The 22,593-nt window shown below is 40.1% G+C and overlaps 1 protein-coding gene across 4 annotated transcripts in view; it reads right to left on the bottom strand.

Moving 5' to 3' along the window:
* Window positions 1–22,593, bottom strand: part of PIP5K1B (phosphatidylinositol-4-phosphate 5-kinase type 1 beta) — a 310,533-nt gene that overhangs the window by 195,466 nt on the left and 92,474 nt on the right. For all 4 annotated transcript variants that reach the window (XM_033237154.1, XM_033237155.1, XM_033237156.1 and 1 more), the window contains one exon: window positions 929–1,013. The gene's annotated coding sequence lies outside the window, so the exon portion shown is untranslated. The remainder of the gene's footprint in view (window positions 1–928; window positions 1,014–22,593) is intronic.

A 22,593-nucleotide genomic window follows, 5' to 3' on the forward strand; every position in this document is an offset into this window, starting at 1 on the left:
GAAAAACAGTGAGACCTCATCTCTATAAAAAATAAAAAATTAGCCAGGCACAATGTCTTGCACCTATTGTCCCAGCTACACAGGAGGTTGAGGTATGAGAATTGCTTGAGCCCAGGAGTTTGAGGCTGTAGTGAGCCATGATTACACCACTGCACTCCAGCCTGGGCAACAGAGGAAGAGCCTGTCTCAAAAAGAAAAACAAAAGCAAATACTGTGTCATTTTAGATAAGGGACTTGAGTATATTTTGGTATCCACAGGTCCTGGAATCAATCCCCGGCAGATATCAAGGGCTGACTGCACTGAATTTCCTTTGGGGGTGATGCAGATGTTTTGGAACTGCATAGAGGTAGTGGTTGCGTAACATTGTAAATGTACTCAACTGTACTAAAAATGAACACAATGAATTGTTCGTTTTTAAATGGCTAATTTTATATTACATGAATTTCACCTGGGAGACACAGCAAGACATCATCTCTAAAAATTTTTTTGAAGTTATAATCATATGTATTTTTCATGTACACATAAAAGGAAGGCGGAAAGACATTCTCAGAAGTTCTGGTAATTATCTACAGATGATGGGATTATAAATGCTTTAGGTTTTCATTTTTATATTTTGTTAGATTCTCCAAGTGTTCTACAGTGAACACTGCTACACTTAAAAATAAGGGAAATACTATTTAAAAGTTTAACCACACATAGTAATTAATAACAGAGACCACATCTTGGTTTTTTTAAACCCTTCTGGCATGCCAAAATTCATAAAATTTCTTGTTTCTGTTTGCTTGATGTTTGTTTCAAATTTGATGTCAAAGTTAAAGGCTATGAGCTAGATATATGTTTTAGCATATTTGTAAAAATATTTACGATAAAAAGGGCTCTATACTGATTTGATCAGAATTAATGAAAAATATAGACTATATTCCTTACCTTTGTAAATGAAATGGCAAGTCATCTGCAGTTGGTAGTGATGGGTGGCCTACTCATTGTTGAGATCGTTTTCTTTCCCAGGTTTCTGTTAAAATAGAAATTTCTGGTCATTATTTATTCATATCCCTACTACATCTCCCAAAAAAGATCAGAGGTAGCTATCAGGATACATGCAATATAAGCAGTTAAAATTAAAACAAAGGAAGGAATGTGGGTGAGGGAAAATAAACGTGGAGAGCAAGATGACTCCATCAGCAAGGGCTGTGCACAGAACATAAGCCACAGGGCCTGGTATGGTTGTTGAATAAGCTTTACAGTCTATAACTTGACTCTGAGATTCCTGGTTTCCAGAGGAAAGGAAAACATGATCAGTTACCAGATGCATAATGAGGAAAAGATAAAAGCAAAGCAGTTGCTCAAATGAACCACAGGTATCCAGAGATTCAAGCTGGAGTGGAAATTTCTCCCATGGATCTTCATAGAGGAGAAAACATGTGACATGTGGACAATTTTTCAATATTATCCCTATGATAAATTACCTGTGATTTCCATAAGGGTTGATTAGACAACACAACTTCAAAGAAAAGTTCAAAAAAGCTCTTGTGCTATAATTATGTTTGATACAGAAGAGATACTTGCTTATTGTAATCAATTTAAAAATGTAAAGAGGTATAAAGTAAAAATGGATTAGGCTGGGCATGGTGGCTCACGCCTGTAATCGTATCACTTTGGGAGGCCAAGGTGGGAGGGTTGCTTAAGGCCAGGAATTTGAGACCAGCCTGGGCAACATAGTGAGCCTCTGTCTCTTAAAAAAAAAAAAAAAAAAAAAAAAATTAGGTCTTACTCTTATCTCCCCTACCCCGCGATAGCCAATATGAACAGTCTGTTTGTTGTATAGCCTTTCAAAATCTTCCCTATGCTTTTTCACACACACATTTATTTCTGCCACTTGCTCTTATCAATATATTTTTCAAATCTATATATCTACCTCACTTAAAAATAACTGCATATATTCACAAGATGGACATACCATTGTTTAACCAATCACTCCTCTGTGGAAGAACTCAGACTGTTTCCAAATTTGGCTACCTTAACCAGGGCAGGAATAAACAGCCTTATTCAAACATCTTTAATGTTCTAGTACTTTTATTTTTGTGGGAAAGAATCCTAGAAGTGGAATAACTGTGGGGCGAAACATGATAAGCATGTTAACTACTTGAATGACTATTGCTACATTTCTTTCCGTTCAAAGGCTGAAGCAATTAGCCCAACTGTGCATGGTGAGTGTTTGCTTATTGACACACTGATCAGCACTGGTGTTCGCCATCTTTAAAAGTGTTTGCTCACCTGATGGGCATCTCAGTGGTTTTAATTCGCATTCTCTCACTACTAACAGGGTTGATTCTTTTCACAGGTTTCTTGATGATTTACAATTCCAGTTCATGCCCTTTGACTACTTTTATACTGGGCTGTTTTATCTTTCTTTTATAATCAATTTGTGAGACCTCTTCATATTTTAAACATTAGCTCTGTCCTAGAGGTTGCAAGCATTATTCTTCTTTTGGCTTTATTTATTGTGTCTTGTCATTACAGACATTTTAAATTTTTACACAGTCAAATCTGCCAATTTTTCCTTTATGGATTATAAATTTACTGTTTTGGAATTATTCCTTTTTGGATGACGGATTATGCAAGAGGGCTCCCCCTAACCTGATGTTATACATGTATTCTCCCATATTTTCTCTTAATACCTTTATGGGTCCATATTTAATATTAGATCTTACTTCAAATGGAATCTAATCCAAATGGAATCTTGCCCCAGATGGATAGCTAATTGCCCCCAAATCATTTACTTTCTGATCTTTTCCTTACTGGAAAGACAAGCCACCTTTAGCATACATTAAGTTTTCCTATATACATTGATTTAGTTAAGGCATCTACTCTGTTCCAAACACTGACTTGTGGATTCCTAAGTTAATGTCATATTGCTTTTAAAATGCAGTAACATAGTAGTATGCTTTGATGCCTGCTAGCACAACTTCCCCATGCTGTTTTTCCTTCAAGTTTGGACATTTTCTTGCATTCATATTTTTATATGGCCTTTAAAAACATGTTGATTGGGCTGGGTGCCTGAATCCCAGCACTTTGGGAGCCCAAGGCGGGTGGATGACCTGAGGTCAGGAGTTTGAAACAAGCCTGGCCAATATAGTGAAACCCCATCTCTACTAAAAATACAAAAACTAGCTGGGTGGGCAGGTAGATGCCTGTAATCCCAGCTACTCAGGAGGCTGAGGCAGGAGAATGGCTTGAACCTGGGAGGCAGAGGTTGTAGTGAGCTGAGATGGGGCCACTGCACTCCAGCCTGGGTGACAAGAGCAAAACTCTGTATCAAAAAAAAAAAAAAAAATCATGTTGACTGATCTGACAACACTTTTATCTTTCAAGTTGGGATTCTGACTGGGATTATATACAGTTTTTTCAGAACAATTTTTATCTTTAGGATCATAAATTTTCTCATTTGAAAAGATAGTATAGCTCTCTACTTCTTCAAATGTTTATGTCTTTTACTACAATCTTTTTTTTTTTTAATTTGTCTTACGTCTTACTAAATTCACTCCTGGATATTTTCATTTGTCACTCTTTTAAATAGAATGAAATATAAATGCTTATCTTTCTAGAAAGATAAAAATATAAAATTAAAACTCCTTATATTTCTAGAATAAATCTTAATGTTGATTGATTTCTTAATGTTTTTAAAAGCATATTTGCATAAGTGATATTGGACAATTGTTGTGGCCATCTTTATCAGTTTTGATATGAAGGAATTTATACTTTTCATAAAATTGGAAGGCTTTCTTTATAGGCATTCAGGTTTTTTTTCTGTTTATTATTCCTCGTGGGATTTATAACCTTTCTTTCAAACAAATTTTGGTAATTTATAATTTATTAGAAAAACATCAATTTCCTCTAGATTTCAAAATTTATTGCCATAAACCTGAACGTATCATTGTCTTATTGAATTATTTTAATCCTTCTGGGATCTGGGCAATTTTTTTCCTCATTCCTAATGTTGCATGTGTATATGTACATTCTTTATATTATATATATTTTTTCATTAGTCAGATTATCCCCTTTTAATTGCTTTGTGTTCAATTACATTAATTTTAGCTTTTGCCAATAATACCTTTTTTCTTTTGATTTTAAAAAAAATTCTTAGATGCAATAATAGTTTATTTTTCACTCTTTTTTTTAAATAGTACCAAAAGTATTTAGGCTATAAAGTATTCCTAAGTGCACTAATAATTTCTTTGTAAGTTTTGATGTGAAATGTTCTCTTTAATTAACTTCCAGAGAATTTGTCATTTTGTATTTGATTTTCGATTTGATCCAGGAATCATCTATAAGAAGGCTTCTTAATTTCAAGCATTTACATTTTATTTTATTTATTATTATTATTACACCATCCATTTTTTGTTTTATTACAGTGGGATAAAAAAGACGATGAGTAAAATAGCTTTTCCCCCCAAATTCATTTAGTTTTTTCCTGTGGCCATAGAAATAGATTTTTGTAAATGTTCTACAGACACAAGAGAAAAATGCAGATTCTGTGTTTACAGGGCATGAACACTATATACAAATACTAACCTGTATCATTATTTACTTTGTCAAATTATGAAAGAATTATTACTAATTTTTTTGAGACAGGGTCTGGCTCTGTTGCTAAGGCTGGAGTGAAGTGGCATGATCTCAGCTCACTGCAACCTCTACTGCCCAGGCTCAAGCGATCCTCCCAACTAAGCCTCCTGAGTAGCTGGGATTACAGGTGCATGCCACCACACCTGGCTAGTTTTTAAATAATTTTGTAGAGATGGGGTCTCACACAATGTTGCCCAGGCTTAAGTCTCAAATTCCTGAGCTCAAGTGATCCACCTGCCTCAGTCTCCCAAAGTGCTGGGATTACAGGCATGGCCACCGTGCCTGGCCAAATTATGAAACAATTATATCAAAATTCCCTAATATAATTATAGTTTTGCCATGTTCTCCTGTATGTCTCCTTCATTTTTTTTTTTTGCCTTATACATTCCAGAACTATGTTGGTGAGGAAATAAAAGGCAATGCCTATAATAACATTTTGTTTACTATTAATTACATTGGTTATTACTATACTTACTTTTACTCTATTTATTTGCTGGTTTGCTCGTATTATCTTTTTAATTTTAAATCATTTAAAAATCTGTTTTTCCATTAAAAAAGCAAAATGACTATACACTATCTTCACTGCCCATTTTTCCGTTGGTCTGCTGTATAGACATGGAGATGAGCTACCCAGATCTCCCTGTAAGGGGGGAAGACTGCCTTACGGCATGCCTCTGCAGGGAGCCACTTTAGCCTAGGTCATGGCCTTCCTGGGGCAGCCACCTCTTGTGATTGAGTGGCATGGTGTCACTCTTCCTCCAGCTCCCCACCAAGGTGGCCCAGGCTGTGCGTGTCCTGCATGGGACTTTGATTTTGTGCTCCTTCCCTCATCTTTTTACAGGTTTTATCAGTTTCCTAGGGTTGCCCCTACAAAGTACGACAGTCTGGGTGGCTTCAATGACAGAGATTTATTTTCCCACAGTTCTGGAGGCTAGAAGTCCAAAATAAACGTATTGGCAGGGCCATGCTCCCTCTGAGACTCGATAGAATTCTTCCTTGCGACTTTTTAGCTTCTGGTGGTAGCCGTCTTTCTTGGTGTCTCTTGGCTTGCCACTGTGTTACTCCAGCCCTGGCCTCTGTCACCATATAGCACTTCTCTCCATGTGTCTCCCTCTTTATGTGGCATTTTCCTCTTCTTATAAGAACACCAGTTTTACTGGGTTAGAGCTCACCCTCATGAACTCATCTTAACTTGATTATATTTGCAAAGACCCTATTTCCAAATAAGGTCACATACACAAGTACTGAAAATTAAGACTTCAACATATCTTTCTGGGGAACACAATACACAGGTTTTAATTCCTAGTAAGTATCTTGAAACCCAAACTGTGTCCCAGTACTTGCTTCCAGAGAACCCAATCCATGACATCTCTTTTCTCTTTCTTGTCCATAGGTAGAGACACCTGGAATATTTTTACTCTTTCATTGCCTGCTCCACTCCAAACTACTAAATATCTCCTCATAGTCAACATGTCTCTTCCATTTTAAGACATCTTAATGAACAATTTAGACTTCATAGTGACTTATGATCATTTTTTTTTTTTTTTTTTTTTTTTTGAGGCGGAGTCTCGCTCTGTCGCCCGGACTGGAGTGCAGTGGCCGGATCTCAGCTCACTGCAAGCTCCGCCTCCCGGGTTCACGCCATTCTCCTGCCTCAGCCTCCCGAGTAGCTGGGACTACAGGCGCCCGCCACTTCGCCCGGCTAGTTTTTGTATTTTTAGTAGAGATGGGGTTTCACCGTGTTAGCCAGTATGGTCTCGATCTCCTGACCTCGTGATCCGCCCGTCTCGGCCTCCCAAAGTGCTGGGATTACAGGCTTGAGCCACCGCGCCCGGCCGACTTATGATCATTTATTTAGACTTGACCGTAAGTTTTGCAATGTTTGTTGCTCATCACTCTTTCCTTGGCTCTTCATCTCCTCCTACCTTGACACCTATGTCCTGATTCGATTCTCAGAAGTGGCATGTAGATGGCCCACTCTGAATAACTCCATGTGCAGAAATGTCTTCCTTTTGCTCTTATGTAGGAATAGAGCTCTTGGCCAGTGTGGGATTCTTGGCTCACAGGTCTTTTGTCCCATCTCCCTATAAACACTATATTGCTGACTGCTTACTTCCCACTTTGTAGATGAGTAGTTTCATGTTAGTCTGATGCTCCCTCCGTTGGAAGCATGCTTGTTTTCTCTGTCTGGAAACCTCTGAGGGCTTTCATTTAACACTGTTCAAAATTTCATAATGACAGATGTGCCTTTTTTTCATTCATCTTCCCCAGTAAAGAGAAACTGACAAGAAGTAAATACATGGAGATCCAAATAGGCAGCTATGTGATGACCTGACTTAAACCACAAATAGAATTTAGGTTATCTCAATGAGGAATGAACAGGCTGCATATCTTTCAGGCAGTCCTCCATGAATATTATTTCTCCTAACCAGCCTTTTGATAAGAATTGGACAGTGGAGTACTCAAAGTTGTAGTCTCCGGCAAGAGCCTGGAATGCAGAAATTCCAATGGCCAAGTAAGGACATACTCACAAGGTTCAGGTCTCCTTGGAAGATGTTACTATGTAATCTGACACAAGAGTCCCAGTTAAAACTTATTTTCAAAAATTATTTCTGATATGAAAGAGAGCTAACCTATGGTGTCATATGACTGGACTGTTGAGCACCAGCTCAGTGAGGAATAATACATGCCAGGCAATTACTTGTTTTTTTGTTTTTTTTTTTACTATGTGGTTACTTATCTATTATTTCTGGTATTTAGTATCTGGATTCTGTGACCTTAAGGAATAACTGATATTGTTTCATAGCTTTCTATAGTTCTATGTTTTCACTCGATTTGAGAGAAGGGAAGATCATTTATCAAGCAACTACGATGTGTGAAATGATGCCACATATGTGATCTCATTTATTCTTGCAAATAATCCCTTGGCACTCCCCAATTTAACATGTGCTATTTTGACACTTGTAACTGTCCTATACAGTCCATGGGATGCCGTCATTTTAATTTTGCTGAGCTGGGCTCTCTTGCTGTGAGGCTGCTTTGTAAAAGGGAAGCCCTTAGTTGGTGAATGAACCTAGCAACCATCCACTCCCACCCCACACAGCTCCATCTCAGCCTGGCTTTGCCATTCTCTAAACCAATGCTGGGTATTACAACCACCAGGGAAGTTTTTTTGAAAATTCAGCTTCTGGGGCCACACACTGAAGCCAGGGAATCACTACCTCTGCGTGATAGACCTAGTGAGTCAGTATTTTCAGCATGCTTCACAGGCTTGGGATCATCTAAGCTACTCTGTCTAGTAAAGGCAATAAAGAGAGTTTATCACTTCAGGAGTGCTTTCAGGGTCTATTAGGGAAAACAGAAACCATTCTGAATATTAAACCACTCTGAATATTAAAGAGGGGAAATTTAATACAAGGAACTGGTTATAAAAGTGATGAGTGAGCTGAGAAGCTAAGCAAGAGATGGTGATGAAACAGATTAAAATCAATATGATGCCACTATTTCTTTTAGGGCTGCAGGCACAAGAGGAGATGGTGTTAACAGATCTCAAAAGCAGAGGTCAGCTGGGATCAGAACATCATGATGTCAGGTGGTTGACTGGCAGAAGTTGGAACTGCAGTAGGAGGGGTATGTTTAGAAGCATGGAGAAGATAGTCACTATTGGAGATGCCACCCAAGACAGACAGGTTGGGGGAGAACATCCTGGTTTCTCCCGTTCCCCTTCTACCCGCCAATCCCTGTCTGGCTCCCAGGGGTCAACCTCATGAAAAGCATCTGAGACCATAGGAAGCCTGAGAAATGCATCGTATATGGGATGACTTCCCTGTAATACAGAACACGGGAAGAGTAAGGAATGACTCTGAGGACAAACAAGCCAATGATGGGCCATAAAACGAAACAGAAATTATAATAAAAGTGAGAAAGCAGTGGGGGAATAAGCCTGAGACACATGATTCTCAATGGAAATGTGGATTGGCGGGTAGGATAGGAGCTGGTACACACATTTCTATTGTTATGGCTCTGGGAATCTGTTAAGAGCTTAAATAGATCACTACCAAGCAGTCAGGGTCTACTGCAGCCCCTGCATTAAGTCTAGGAGGAAGGAGAAGAGCGAGGTTGTGACTTGGTATGATTTTCCTGGAGTCCAGTCAAGTGGTAGGGCTAAGATTTGATTCAGGGTTGTTAAGACTTCAAACCTAATGCTCTTTCCACCATACACCTCTCTTACTTGTTCTCTCCTACTTAAAAACAATGAGAAGACTGTCTAATCAATATTGCACTGCATTTTTCAATTTGTAAATGTAATCAAAAGGTTAGCCAACAATATTAATTTACATAATTATTTCCTATAAAACTTGTTCTACATCAGTGAGTCTCAAACCAGAGGGAACATCTTAACTGAAAAGGTAGTAGAGGAGCTTTCTAAGACTCCACAGTTACCGAAAGTTTTAGATATATTGTGCCTGGGGGCCCTATGTGAGTCAGAAGCAACCCTTTCAACCTCTAATTCCCCAACTAGGGCCATACAACTCAGTATTTTTAATTTGCCACAGATGAGTTTGCGTCTCATACATGGCCAAATAAGCGGGAGAATTGCTAATTACCTAATCACTTAACTAAGTAGGCCAATCTGTAGACACAAGAGGTAAGGGACACTAGCCACGAGTCCTTCCTCATCTTCCCATAAAAACAAACACTTTATTGAACATTGATAAAGTGAAGCAACAAGAATTAATTGGAAGAACACTGGGATAGACCTCTGAAGGCCTGGTTTCATGTTCATCTCTGCTGCTGTCCACTTCTCTTCGATTATAAATTGTGCTGACTCCATTAGATAGTGCTTCTGTTTTGGTGCCTCTGCCAAGTTTCTTAGGTAGGGTCTCACCTCAAATCCTCTTTGGAATAAGGAGAGGACTCATTGATTATTTGGTCATTATGAGTGCAACTTGCCCCACTGGAATAGGGTTTCCAATAGGATAGCCATATTCAAATATTTTCACGCCATTCAGGCTGTGTATGTTAACATTTCCTAGTGCATTTCCCAAAAGACAAAGCAATTGGAAGATAATTTGGGCCTTGGTCACACCTGCATGTTAAAGTTAATCATTTTTGTTTTATTTATGCTCTTTTGAATTCATTTCTATTACCTAACACTAAATAGATCCACTCTTTCATTCATTCAATGAACATTTATGGAGCATAACATGTCAGGCAGTAAGCTAGGCCTGGGGCCATAATGACAAGGACAGGTTCTCGTCTTTAAAGAAATCCTATTAGCAGGAGAGACAGGCATTGCAATGGCTACAATTTACAATGTGACATGTCCTTTACTCTGGGTTTTTGGAGGAGGAACTGCATAAGTCAGCCTGTGGGGCTCATGGAAAGCTTCACTTATGAAGAACACTGAAATTGGACTTAGAGCCGTTTGCTGGGGACATAAGGCTGAGAGGTAGAGAGTGGGAAAGAGTCTGCACACTGTGTTGGCTTGCTTACAAAAAGACCCAGCACCATGAAGCATATTTAAATTTTTATGGGTGTACTTAGAGATCATGAGTCTTGCATTTTAAGAATTTGCCTGCCAAGTAGCCTGAGGTTTAGGATGTTACTTAAAGGGTTACCAACAGACTTCCTCATTGCTCCTTCCACCTATGATCTTAAGTCCCTCTTAAATCTTGTGCAGAATAAAAACAAATGCGTGAAAATGTATATGGATTCATGAAAACCTAGGGAGCTACTCTTAGGAAAATGTCAGCCTGGTAAACAGTTTTGCAGGGAAGATGGGAAGTATTATAGTTCTTCTTCTAGTGCCCTTAAAAAGAGGTGTGGTATTTTTTTTAATATGGGTTTGGCAACAAAAACAACAGTGACAACAACAACAACAAAAGCAGGAGAAAGCAAAGGTTTAAAATGTGCTGGGTTATTTACTGAGGCTTAAATATAAACAAAACTATATACCAAACTGAAACAATCCTTAATGTAGTTTCCAAAGCAGAAATGACTGTATTTTTCAGACCAGAAAAAATTATCTTATATTAAGAAACCACAGGCTTGGAGTTTTTTAAAAGAATATTTGCATAAACTCTGAAAGAAATGCAGAAAATCTGTATGTTAAATATTTGTACAATGGAGGCCACTTCTACATACATATGTTCAGACATATGGTATGTTACACATTTGTATGCTTAGAAGCTGTAAAAATAGAACTATGGTGTCTTACATTCAATGTAAAGCTCTCCTATTCTTACTGATGAAAATAATTTAAATGAGGTTTCACTTCATGTATCTAATATTTACATAACCAAGCCACTGCCAAAACCAATTCCAAATGATGGCACCTGCTTGCTATGAATCCAAATGGAGACCAATCAAAACAAATTGCAGGGCTCTTATAGTCTCTCATAAAACACATTCATCAATTCTCAGAATGGCTCTCACAAAGTGAATAAACAGAATAGCTATAAATGGCTATGACAAAAGGATCAGCATCAAATGAACCACTTGTAATTCATTTTCCAACAAAGGTTGTGCTAAAAGAATTCATAAGCCTTTTCAAGCCAAGCCTTCACTGCAAACATTAGACAGAAGAAAGTTGCCAGTGAAAACAGCCATGATGGATGTGTTGCTTTCAGACCAATGTAACTCACAGTCTTTCATGAAAAACACCATTACTGTATGATCTCCTCCTGCAATGATTTTCATTTTACATATACAAAGATATAGTAGGTGTCTATGTGTATTTGGTGGTAGTGTCAGGGGGTGGTGGGGAAGCTGGGAGTCGGGGGGAGTAATTAGGTAGATAGTCATGAAATTTGGCATGGAGGCAAAGAATCCATGGAGATTTAACTAACACTGTTACTTTTCTATCTCTTCCCAGTCACATCTGGGATAATCACAAATAATCTCACATAGTTGAACTTCTTGCCTCTATAACTTGCTTACATTTCTTCTTCCCCAGTTTTTGTTTTGTTTTGTTTTTGAGACAGAATCTTGCTCTGCCACGCAGGCTGGAGTGCAGTGGTGTGATCACCGCTCACTGCAACCTCTGCCTCCCAGGCTCAAGTGATTTTCCTGCCTCAGCCTCCCGAGTAGCTAATATTATAGGTGCACACCACCACGCCAGGCTAATTTTTGTATTTTTAGTACAGACGGCGTTTCGCCATCTTGGCCAAGCTGGTCTCGAACTCCTGACCTCAACTGATCTGCCTGCCTTGGCTCCCCAAAGTGCTGGGATTACAGGTGTGAGCCACTGTGCCAGCCTCTTCCCCAGTTTTTACCATACATTTGATATTGGGTAGACTTCACAATATTGTATCTTTACTACACGGCAATATTTCTCATTTTTCATTCACCAGCTCATGCTTTTTGTCCACATTTTATTTCTAAGCTATTTTCCTCTTTTTTCCTAAGAGTACCTGCCTCAGGAATTATTCAATTATTACAATGATTTATTATATACCATATGCAAATAAAACCAGTTTTGACTGGCAGAAAAATGTTTGGTCTCAGAAACAAACAAGTCTGTTTGCCTTTGTTCCTGTAGCAGCCGGCAAAGTATTTCTGGGTTTATGTCATTTTCTATTAAGAAAGCCAAAGCCACACAGATCCCCTATATGCCCCAAATACAAAGAACAGCTGATAGTTTACCCTGCCAGGTGTCCGGGGGCTCTGTGCCTGCAGGGAAGTCTGAAAGGCCATAGCAGGGAAGCAGGAAGAACTGTTAAAGAAATACAGTCATTGGAGGGGATGGCCAATGCTGTTATGGGCAGAAAACGACTGAGCAGGAGACAAATTTTGTCCAACCGAAAAACTTTTAAAAGCCTTTCTGTAGTTTGGGTGAATAAGCTTAATTCATAACAAGTAATGAAAGCGGTTGCAAACTAGGCACAAATGTAAATAAATGCCTAGATAGAAGCAGTCGTGAAATGACCACTTAAGATCTATTCTTCAGTGAGGAGGGTATTCATTTACTCAAACATGTATATCCAGATGTCTTTATGTGAGGTACTTTGAGGTATACAAGATGAATGAGATGGTCCCTGTTCTCAAGGCACACAAAAGAGAAGCCAAAACTCAAGCACACGTAATAATGGGAAAGTCTTTAACAGAATTAGGAGTTAATACCTTTACTTGGCTTTGTCTCTAACAAGTATTTAATCATCACAGTCAGAGAGCTTATATGGAATGTTCTTTAAAATGTAATAAAAAATTAAAAAGCAAAAAAAAAAAAAAAAAAATACCAAGGCCAAAAGAGATCATAAATCAGCCACTAGACACTGAATATTAAATTTTCCAAGTGTTTGATATGTGCTTGGCTGTGTGCAGGTTTAAGACATACTGGGCAGGCAGCTGCTTTCAACAAACCACAATTTCCCTGGAGAATCAAAACTAAAAGGAGTTCAGAGGAGAGGAGGCGACAGTGGCCTAGTGTCAGGCTCTACAGTCAGCATTCTTAAGTCATGGGTGAGATCTCAGAGCAGGAGGGACGGAGTAGGCATGTAGAAGGGAAAGGCCATGGCACGTCTGGCAAGAGAAAATTACCCTGTGCTATCATGGTGGGAATTCAAGGGAAGAGAATGATTAGTGGCAGGCTAGATGGCCTTGGGAGACAGCCATGAATATGACAAATTAAGGAACATCTGCTGAAGGCTTTTGAGTAGAAGGCCAATACAAATTGTAAAAATAATATTGCTTAAAAGAAGGCAAGATAAAATGGGAAGCAAAGACCAGATTTGAAGGGTGACTCTAGAGCCTGCTGCAATAGTCATGAGGATGAAGACCTGAAAGACTAGGGCAGAGCTGCAGGCTGAAAGGAAGGAGCCCCACGAGATGTTTACAACAAAAACATTGTCAGAACCTGAGCAAAGCCAGGGACTGGGGAGTGCACAGTTAGGAGTTAAGTCAAGATGGCGAGGTGTGCAAGCTTCACTAACTACTGAAGATCACAAAGTTCTCAGAGCAGCTTTCTCCCTGCCTGGTCATAACCTGTGCCACCTTTATCCCAGCTGCAGAAGGAACTAAGGAGGAACACTTGAACTAAGCTAAACCAGCAGATTATCCAAAGCAAGAACTTTATCTACAACACAGGGACTGAGTGAGTTAAGTGGTTTTGGCCCTGGACTTTTCAGGTCAGGTAGGGCCAGGACTAGCCAAGGTCATGGGAGAGTGAAACTAGGAAAGCTGTAATTTAATCAGACTGTAGAAAGATGCACAGAGAAGGCCCTGTGTTTCCAGACAGACAGAGATACTGCTCCAGCCTGACCACTCTCCAGCCGTGTGAGGTCTAGCCATACTCCCCAGCTAGCAACTGGGTTCTCGGAGGGCCCCTGTATCTTCGCAATCCATTCAGCATTCACTTGAGTTATCTGCAGGAGTTTCTCGTCCTTACAGCCAAACTCTCCTTGACTAAGACAGAAAATATTTTATCAATAAGCTGCCATAAGCCTAGCAGAGGTCATCGCTCCAATCTCCACTTGTCACTACCCCCTCTGGAGAGCCACACCCTAATGTGACAGGTGATGACAGCTTGGTGGTCACGGAAAGAGGCTCTGGTGTCACAACACTGCCCAGCTTCACTACTGACTCTACCGCACCCGAGTTGTATGGCATCCTCAAGTGGCTTAACCTCTGTGTGCCTCAGTTTCCTCATCTGAAAAACAGAACAAATAACAGTACCTCTCTCACAGGGCAGTTGTTAGTAATGTCCAAGATTTACAGCACTCCAATGTTCTTGGCACACCTTACGCAGTCCCTGCATTCAGCATTGTGATAACTATTTTTAGCTACTCTCATCAGAAAGAGCACCCCAAGACAAGAGTGGACCCTCACTGCCCTCCCAACCTTCTCGTGGCTACAGAAGAAACACCAGGTATTCAAGGCCTTGCAAAGTGTGGTGCTCACCGTCTGCTCTGGCTGCTCCTCCACCATTCTTCCCGCCCTCAAGGTGAAGGAGCCTCTGCATACAGGGCCTGCTGTGCCCCACATGCTCCCTCTCATGTCTCAGAGGGCACCTTCCTCTGCAAATGTGGCAGGTGCTCTGACAGCCTCTTGCCTGCACCAACAGTGTTTGTTCTACTTGAGCTAGCCTCTCCAGGGCTGTGCCAATCTCAAATGACTCTCCCTGAGGACTTCCTTGAAGAATGCAGTGCTTCCTCTGCTGTGCCCTCATAGCCCTCAGTCAACACACTTCCATTCTGGACTATTTAGGTGTTTAGGTGACCCTGGACTGCATGTGCTCTCAGTCCTATCAATAATCATTATCACAGCCAATGCATATGAAGCACTCCTTTGTGCCAGGCACTCAGACAAGTACTACAGGAATTAACTCATTTAATTCTTCCGACAACTTCAAGTAACAGGTTTCTGTTATTATCCTCATTGCTTGGTTGCAGAGGAAAACGAAGGCAACAGAGAGGTTAAATAACTTGCCTCTAGCTGGGTGAAGTGGTGCACACCTGTAGTTCCAGTGCTTTGGGAGGTCAAGACTGGAGGATCACCTGAACTCAGGAGTTCAAGGCTGCAATGAGCTATGATCATGCCATGCACTCCATCCTGGATGACAGAGTGAGACCCTGTCTCTCAAAAAAAAAAAAAAAATTGAAAACTAGAAGAATAAAACATATAAATAACTTGCCTGAGGTCATACAGTTGGAGCCAGGATGGGAATGCTGTCTCAGTTCCAAAGTGGCTCTTATCCTCTCTGCTAATACTGCCTATTTGAAGACTTCGCTTATTTCCTTAAGTCCGCTACCTGACAATCTCTGCAACCTGCCCCCTGCCCCCCAGAGGAATGGTGGGTCCTTTGTTTCCTGCCTTCCCATCTGTAAACTGTGAGCATCCATACCCATCCTTGTCCCTCTCTGATGCACAGCTAAGGTATGTTCTTTGCTAACCACAATACATACCTGTCTGGAGCTCTATCAGATATTCTTTTTCCTGAATCGACTACTTCCTCTCATCTGGCTCTTTACCCTGAGAATATGAGCATGTGAACTCCTTCCTGAGACCCTTCCTCCTGGCTCCTGAAACTTCTTCACTCTGATGCTCCCTCCTGGCTGCAGCATCATCCCACTCCCTTTATGCTCAAAGTCAACTTCTCAAAAGACTATTGTCCATTCTCCATCTTCACCCCCACCCCTCCATACGCTCATGAGGGCACAGCAATCCGGCCTCCTGGACAACCACCCCAAGTTCACAAGTGGATTCCTCATTGCTTCACCCAAGCAGTCATTTCATTCATGACCTTCCTCAACTTCTCTGAAGCACTGACACTGAATACCCTGCACACAGCAGGCTCTCAAATCTGTGCTGAATTGATGAATGACCAGTCCTCCTTCACTTACTGTCCCTCTTCCCTTGGCTACCTGATGTGGCCAACACTGTCATTTCTCTACCCCAAATACCCCAAATCTCTTTTCCCCATGTGTTTTATTAACAGGATCCTAGTTTTATTTAAGAAGGTAATATTCCCAGTTAAACAAACAAGAAACTTGTATTCCCAGACATTCTAGCAGTGAGGTATCAACAGACATTTATGTCTAGAGAGACTTGTCAGAGGCAAACTCCACTGGGACATGCATTTCTGCCACTTGGCATTTGCTCTTTGCCTTTTCTTCCACGGATGATGAACTTGGGAGACAGCATGAGCGGGGCCTCCACATATGCCTGGTTTTCCCTTCCTGGTATGTCTAGTTTTCCTCCACTTCTCTGAACACTTTTTCTTGGGCTCTCTGGCAGGTTTCCACCTCTTTTGACTGTTTCTTAAATGTTCCTTTTCCTCATGGTCTTCTGAATTGTTTTCTTCTCATTGCTTTTGAATAATCTCTTCCATCACCAATGGGTTTATCTGCAACCTACTTGTGATGACTCCCAAATAACTCTTTGAGCCCAGACTTTCCTGAGTTCAAGATTTACATTCCCAGCTGCTTTTAGGGTTTCTATAGTATCTCGCAGGCACTATAAACTGAAAATGCTTCAACTGCAGTTTATCATATCCCATCTTGTTCAAAGAATGCCACCATTAACACCCAGTTGTCCAAGCCAGAAATCAAGGGAACATCCCAATCCCTCCTCAATACACCATCCCCACAATCCATCAATTAAGCTCTTTCCAATCAATCTCCTTGATGTTCCTTGACTCTGAGTCTTTCTCTGCATTTTCCCTTATACAAACTTCATTGAGATTTCATCATTTCTAACAGAGATTGCTGCCCTAGCCTCCTAATTAGTTTATCTTGTTGGTGAACAACATTGCTAAAGGGACTTTTCTATATGCAAATCTGTCTAACCACTCTCCTTCTTCAAAATCCTGCAAGGGCTTCCCACTACTTCAGGGCAGACCTCAGAGTTTTTAGCATGGCATACGATCTCTCACGACTCTCATTTCTCCTCCCAGCTCACCCCAACACAATTGCAGCCATATGGGATGACTGTCAGCTCTCAGAATGCATGGTTCTCTCCGCATCTTACCTTTGTACACACTTCAATGCCTGGCATGCACATCCCCTTCACTCTTGGGCTAAGTGCTCTTTGTCCTCCAAGATGCAGCTCAGGCATGACTTCCTCCTATGAATCCTCTCCTACCCCTCCTGAGGCAAAGGGCAGCATCTCTTCTCTATGCTCATGTGCTCTGGGACTACCTCTATTGTGACAATTACTGACTATATTATAATCCTCAGTTTAAATTTCTTCCCTTTCTTCTACACTATTGGCCCCTTGAGGGCAATAACCTCTATCTATCTATCTATCTATTCATCCATCCATCCATCCATCCATCCATCCATCCATCTTCTATCACAGTGCCTGGCACATGGACAGACTCAGAAAAGGAAGTTTAATGTGTATATGCATATTTCTGTTTTTCTTAGATAAGCTACCTTGAGTTCAGAAAGAACATCTCATATTTAGTCCCTACACATTAAGTAGATGCTTCATAAATGTTTTATTCCTTTCTCCTTTTAGCATTGGATAATCAATGAATGTTCAAGCATCAAACTGAAACAAAAAATTAAGGATGGCTATCAATTTACTATTTCAAATACTTCCATAAGGTATCTTTTTTTGCTGTTCCAGGTTCATTTCATAAAGTTTCAGTTTCTTTGAATAGTTTCTCTTTTAGGGTAACTTTAAAAATCATTATAAATGCAACTCATATCTATTTTAGAAATATTAGAAAGAGACAGAAAATCACAAAGAAAATAAAAGGGGCCATCAATCTTCTCATCCAGAGATGCCCATCATTTATCTCGTGGGGTATCTTCTTCTAATCTGTTTTCTGCGATGGTCACACACCGACTTCACTATCACCTGCTTCCAGACTGGCACAAGGGCTGAAATGGGCTGTTAATATGCTGGGGCAAACCCCCATCATTCATTCCATCAGAATTCAACCTAACAGTCAAAAAACAAAACAAGGAGAGCCTGTGTGGTGGCCACTCTAAATGATGAAGGCTTCTTAACCTGAGACTGGGCTTACTTTGGAGCATGCTGTTCTTTGGCTTCAAACCATACTCAGGTGTGTCTTCTGGACTTTCTCTTATCTCTTTGATGAGATTCAGTCCAGCTTGACCAAATGTACTTCTTTCAAGTGGTATATTATACTCACAGGAGTAACTGTGTAATCTTGTTATTACACTCTGTCAATTCCCATTGTTTTGAAAGTAGGAAAAAACAATCCCAAATCTTTAGTTTTGGAATATATTTCAAATCTCTCCCACCTGGCAGGGTGCCTCAACACCCACCACTGTGCGGATGTCTCAGTATTACACGTACCCTCTTTTCTCAGCATCAAGGAACAGCATAAACCTATAATTCTTAAATTCAGCCCAACTGAAAGAAATCCAGGAAGTATCTAGCATTGTTGTGATTATTAGCAATCCAATAGGAAAAAAAAGAAATTGTGCCCTTTACCTAGTGTTAATACCGCTAAGTCCCCCTGGAATTCTAAGTTCTCTCATGCCTGGGCTTGTTATTTTCCCTTGGACAGCCCTCCTCTGAGAATTTTCAGCAGAATATAAAGGACTATATCCTGGTTCAAGCAAAGCACCCTCTCCATCCCCTCCTCACACACACAATTTAAATTTGCCTTATCAGAAGGAAGGCAGAGGCATCTGGGAACACAGCAATGGGTTAAAATAGCTACAGACCAATCCACCTGTGTGGTAGCAGCAGGTGCTGACTCAGCGAGGTCTGAGAGCCCTAGGAATGGGCATGGAAGCCTGCAACCCGGATCAACACTTTTCCTATTTGAGATTTCTATATAAGGGGGAGAAGAGATGCAAGCACAGGGAGACAACTGCTCAAAGTATTCCAACACTTGGAGTGCTTACAGCTCAAGTTCCTCAAGAACTTAACAGTCATGGAGAATTTGGAGCAAGGGTACCCAAATATCCTACCTCACGTGACCTTGGGCAACCTAGGACACCTTTGTCTGAATGACAAAAAGGCACCCTTTCTGACTTAGCAAATGCCTATGACCTTGTAGAAAAATGAGAAAAAGATACCACCTCTGGGCAGACTTAACCCTGCAAAGAAAAAGGCCCCTTTTCAACAGCAGATACAGAGCATGGCAGCTGAGAACAGGCTGGAAATCAGCCTCCATCTACCCTTCAGTGGAGCCCCTTTGTGTACTGCACTAACTGTAGAATCATACATAAAGCCCCGATATCCTCTTGACAGACTTTATCCCTGGACGATTGACTGGGATGGGTCTTCAAGGCCTTCTTACAACAGGAAGAAGGAAGTGGTGAGGTCTGCAGAACCCAAGGTACTTCAAGCTACCCATGTTTCATCTCCAGGCCACAGAAACCAAGGAAAACTGGAATACTCATCCATTTAACAAACACCTGGGCATGTGCAAACCCTGTCTACATGCTGGATGAAAAGCATGATACAAACCTCAAGGACTAGCATTCCAAAGGAAAGGTCTACCCCTAACATGTGCAGGGCCCAAGCAAGAGAAAAAATGGTAGCCACATACCACAGGCTGTGTGTGAGGCTTCTCCTCACTTGCTGGCCCAGACTAGGCACCTGCTGCCCACAGGTATCTCCACTAGCCCCTTCACCATCACTATTTTCAGTTTCTCAAAGGAATCTGATATGGAAAGGCCAGGCTCATGTATGTCTTCTTTGGAGAAATATCTATTTCAGTCCTTTGCCTATTTTTCAATCAGGCGCCTCATTTTTTCTTTTGCTATTCGGTTATAGGGGTTCCCTATATATTTTGAATATTAACCCCTTTTCAGATGTATAGTTTGTTAATATTTTCTCTCATTCCATGAGTTGCCTTTTCATTCCGTTGATCATTTCCTTTGCTCTTGAGTTTGATATTGTCCTAGTCCTATGTGTCCACTTTTGCTTTTGTTGCCTGTGATTTTGGTGTCATATCCAGGAAATTGTTGCCAAAACCAATGTCATGAAGCCTTTCCCCTAGCTTTTCTCCTAGGAGTTTCACAGTTTCAGGTATTATGTTTAAGTCATTAACCCATTTTGAGTTGGTTTTGTGTATGGTATAAAAGTCCAGTTTCATTCTTTCACATATGGATATCCAGTTTGCCCAACATCATTTGTTGAAGATACTATCTTTCCCTATTGTGTATTCTTAGCACACCCACTGAAGACCAATTGACTGTATATGAATGGGTTCATTTCTGGGGCCTCTATTCTATTTTATTGGCCTCTACGTCTATTTTTATGAGGGTGCCATACTCTTCTGTATACTGGGGCTTGTAATATATTTTGAAATTAGGAAGTGTGATGCCTTCAACTTTGCTCTTCTTTCTCAAGATTGCTTTGGCTATTTGGGCTCCTTTGTGGTTCCATATGAATTTAATTTTTTTCTATTTTCATAAAACAGTACCATTGGGATTTTGATAAGAACTGCAACTAAGAGGACTTCACTCTTTTGCACAACTGTTGTGTACCCTGAAATTAGTCACTGATGAACAGAAGATACGTACTATCAATAGAGAGTTTCAGTATTTTCAATTATACTCCAAATGCTTTTTAAAATTAAAGCCAACATATTGATGGAAGGTGTGGTTATCTCAAATATAATTTTAGCTGCATCCAGATTTCCCTAGCTTTGAACTTATGTATCCAACTGACAGCTCCCTTTAGAATCCTCACAAGCATATTAGAGATAGGTCCTAAACAAAACTCAAACACCTCTTTATTTCTGCCCCTGCAAACCTTCCCATCTCATTCAGTGTCACTTCATTCCCATTTTTACTCGTCAGTAAACTTCATTTACAAAAATCAGTCATTCTTGATTTATCTCTCCTTCTCCTTAGTATGCCCTCCCCCAAATCTTGCTGATTTCTCAAAACCATCTTTTGCCCTCCATCCTAATTGCTACCCCTCAGCCCAGTCACCAATATCTCTTGCCTAGACTAATATAACATCCTCCTACTTGGTCTCCCTGCTTCTATTCTCCACAAGGCAATAATGGTCTTAAAAAGGAAATCAGTTCAGGTTAGGCCTTATGTAGAACCCTTTAATGTCTTCTCATGGTGTCAGAATAAAACCCAGACTTCTGACCTTGGCCTATAAGACCTTGTGTGGTCTGTTGCCTGCCTAGCTCTCCACGCTCATCTGATGCCATGCTTCCTCTCACTCATCAGCCTCCTTTCAATTCCTCAAGTGCATGCACATGCCTCCCCCTTGCCCACGATGATTCTCCCTGGTCACTCTACCCAAAGCAGGTGCTTCTCTGTGGTTCAAGTTCTCAGCCCATTGTTTATTTCTTTCCTAACATTTATTGTAACTGGCAATGATTTTACTAACTACTAACTACCTTTTATTGTTTCTGTCTATTTGCTCTCACTATAATGTAAACTCCATGAAGCCAGCAGCTTAACATGTCTATTAGGAACTAGAGTGAAAGTTAATTCAGTTCAATGTCTGGTCCATAGGGTCTATAGTAAGTGCTCAAGAAATATTTACCAAGTGAACAATCTTACAACCATCTTAGAAATTCACCCCAATTATTGCTCTCCAGACTTCTATCAATAAGACTTCTAAAGCATAAACAAAAAATTTTTTCTTATAAGACAAACTCAAAACTTTCATTATACTTTGAGGATGTTTAATTCAAATCTGGGCTCCAATAGATATTTTCCTCAAATATTCACATTTGCTATCAAGTGGAACTCCATGGGGAATGAAAAAAAAACCATCATGGATGCAAATTCAATTATTAAAAAAATAATAGTAGTAGCATAACAGTACTCATGCCTTAATGTGGAAAATATTTAAATAAGATCATTATGGCTCTCTCACAACATATCTATTTAGTCTAAACCTCTGGTTCCTTTCCACTATAAATCTACTTTGTTTTCAGAATGTACAGCCCAAGGCTTTTCCAATGCTAAAACCAAAAAAAAAAAAAATTGAGCACAGTGATCTTTATCATATTTTGGAGTATTAATTACTAACAACACAAAAAATTTAGCAGATCATTTGAACTATATATTATTCATCTATTCTTTCTTCCAAACTCTTTGTGAATCTGTAGCCATAATTTCTAAGCAATTAAATCCAAGACAGGAAAATAGTATGTCACTGAGACAAGTAGTAGTTACTAGAACTCCTTAGTTAAGCCATGTCCATTTCATCTGATCTTTCAGGGTCAAACGGTTTAGTAATTTCCTAAAAAGGAATAAACAATGAAGATTTTTTAAAACTCAGAAATATGGAAAAATGAAAACAATTAGCAAACACTACCACCATCACCAACAAAAAAAATGAACCCAATACTTACTCCAAATGTTTTAAATCAACATTGCAATTCTTGTTTGTTGGAAATTCCTAGAATATACTCTGTTCTTTGCACATACTGAATGAAACTCATCATGCACCCCTTGTCTCTCTGGGGAATGCCTATCCACTTATCAACCTGCTGAAGAGTTGCTTCCTCTGTAAAAACCTTTGCATTTCCTTCCTCTGGGTTCCTGTAGCATCTTGGACATATG

The sequence above is a fragment of the Trachypithecus francoisi genome, unplaced genomic scaffold (assembly GCF_009764315.1).
Source record: "Trachypithecus francoisi isolate TF-2019V2 unplaced genomic scaffold, Tfra_2.0 Lachesis_group16, whole genome shotgun sequence".
Lineage (NCBI taxonomy): Eukaryota > Metazoa > Chordata > Mammalia > Primates > Cercopithecidae > Trachypithecus > Trachypithecus francoisi.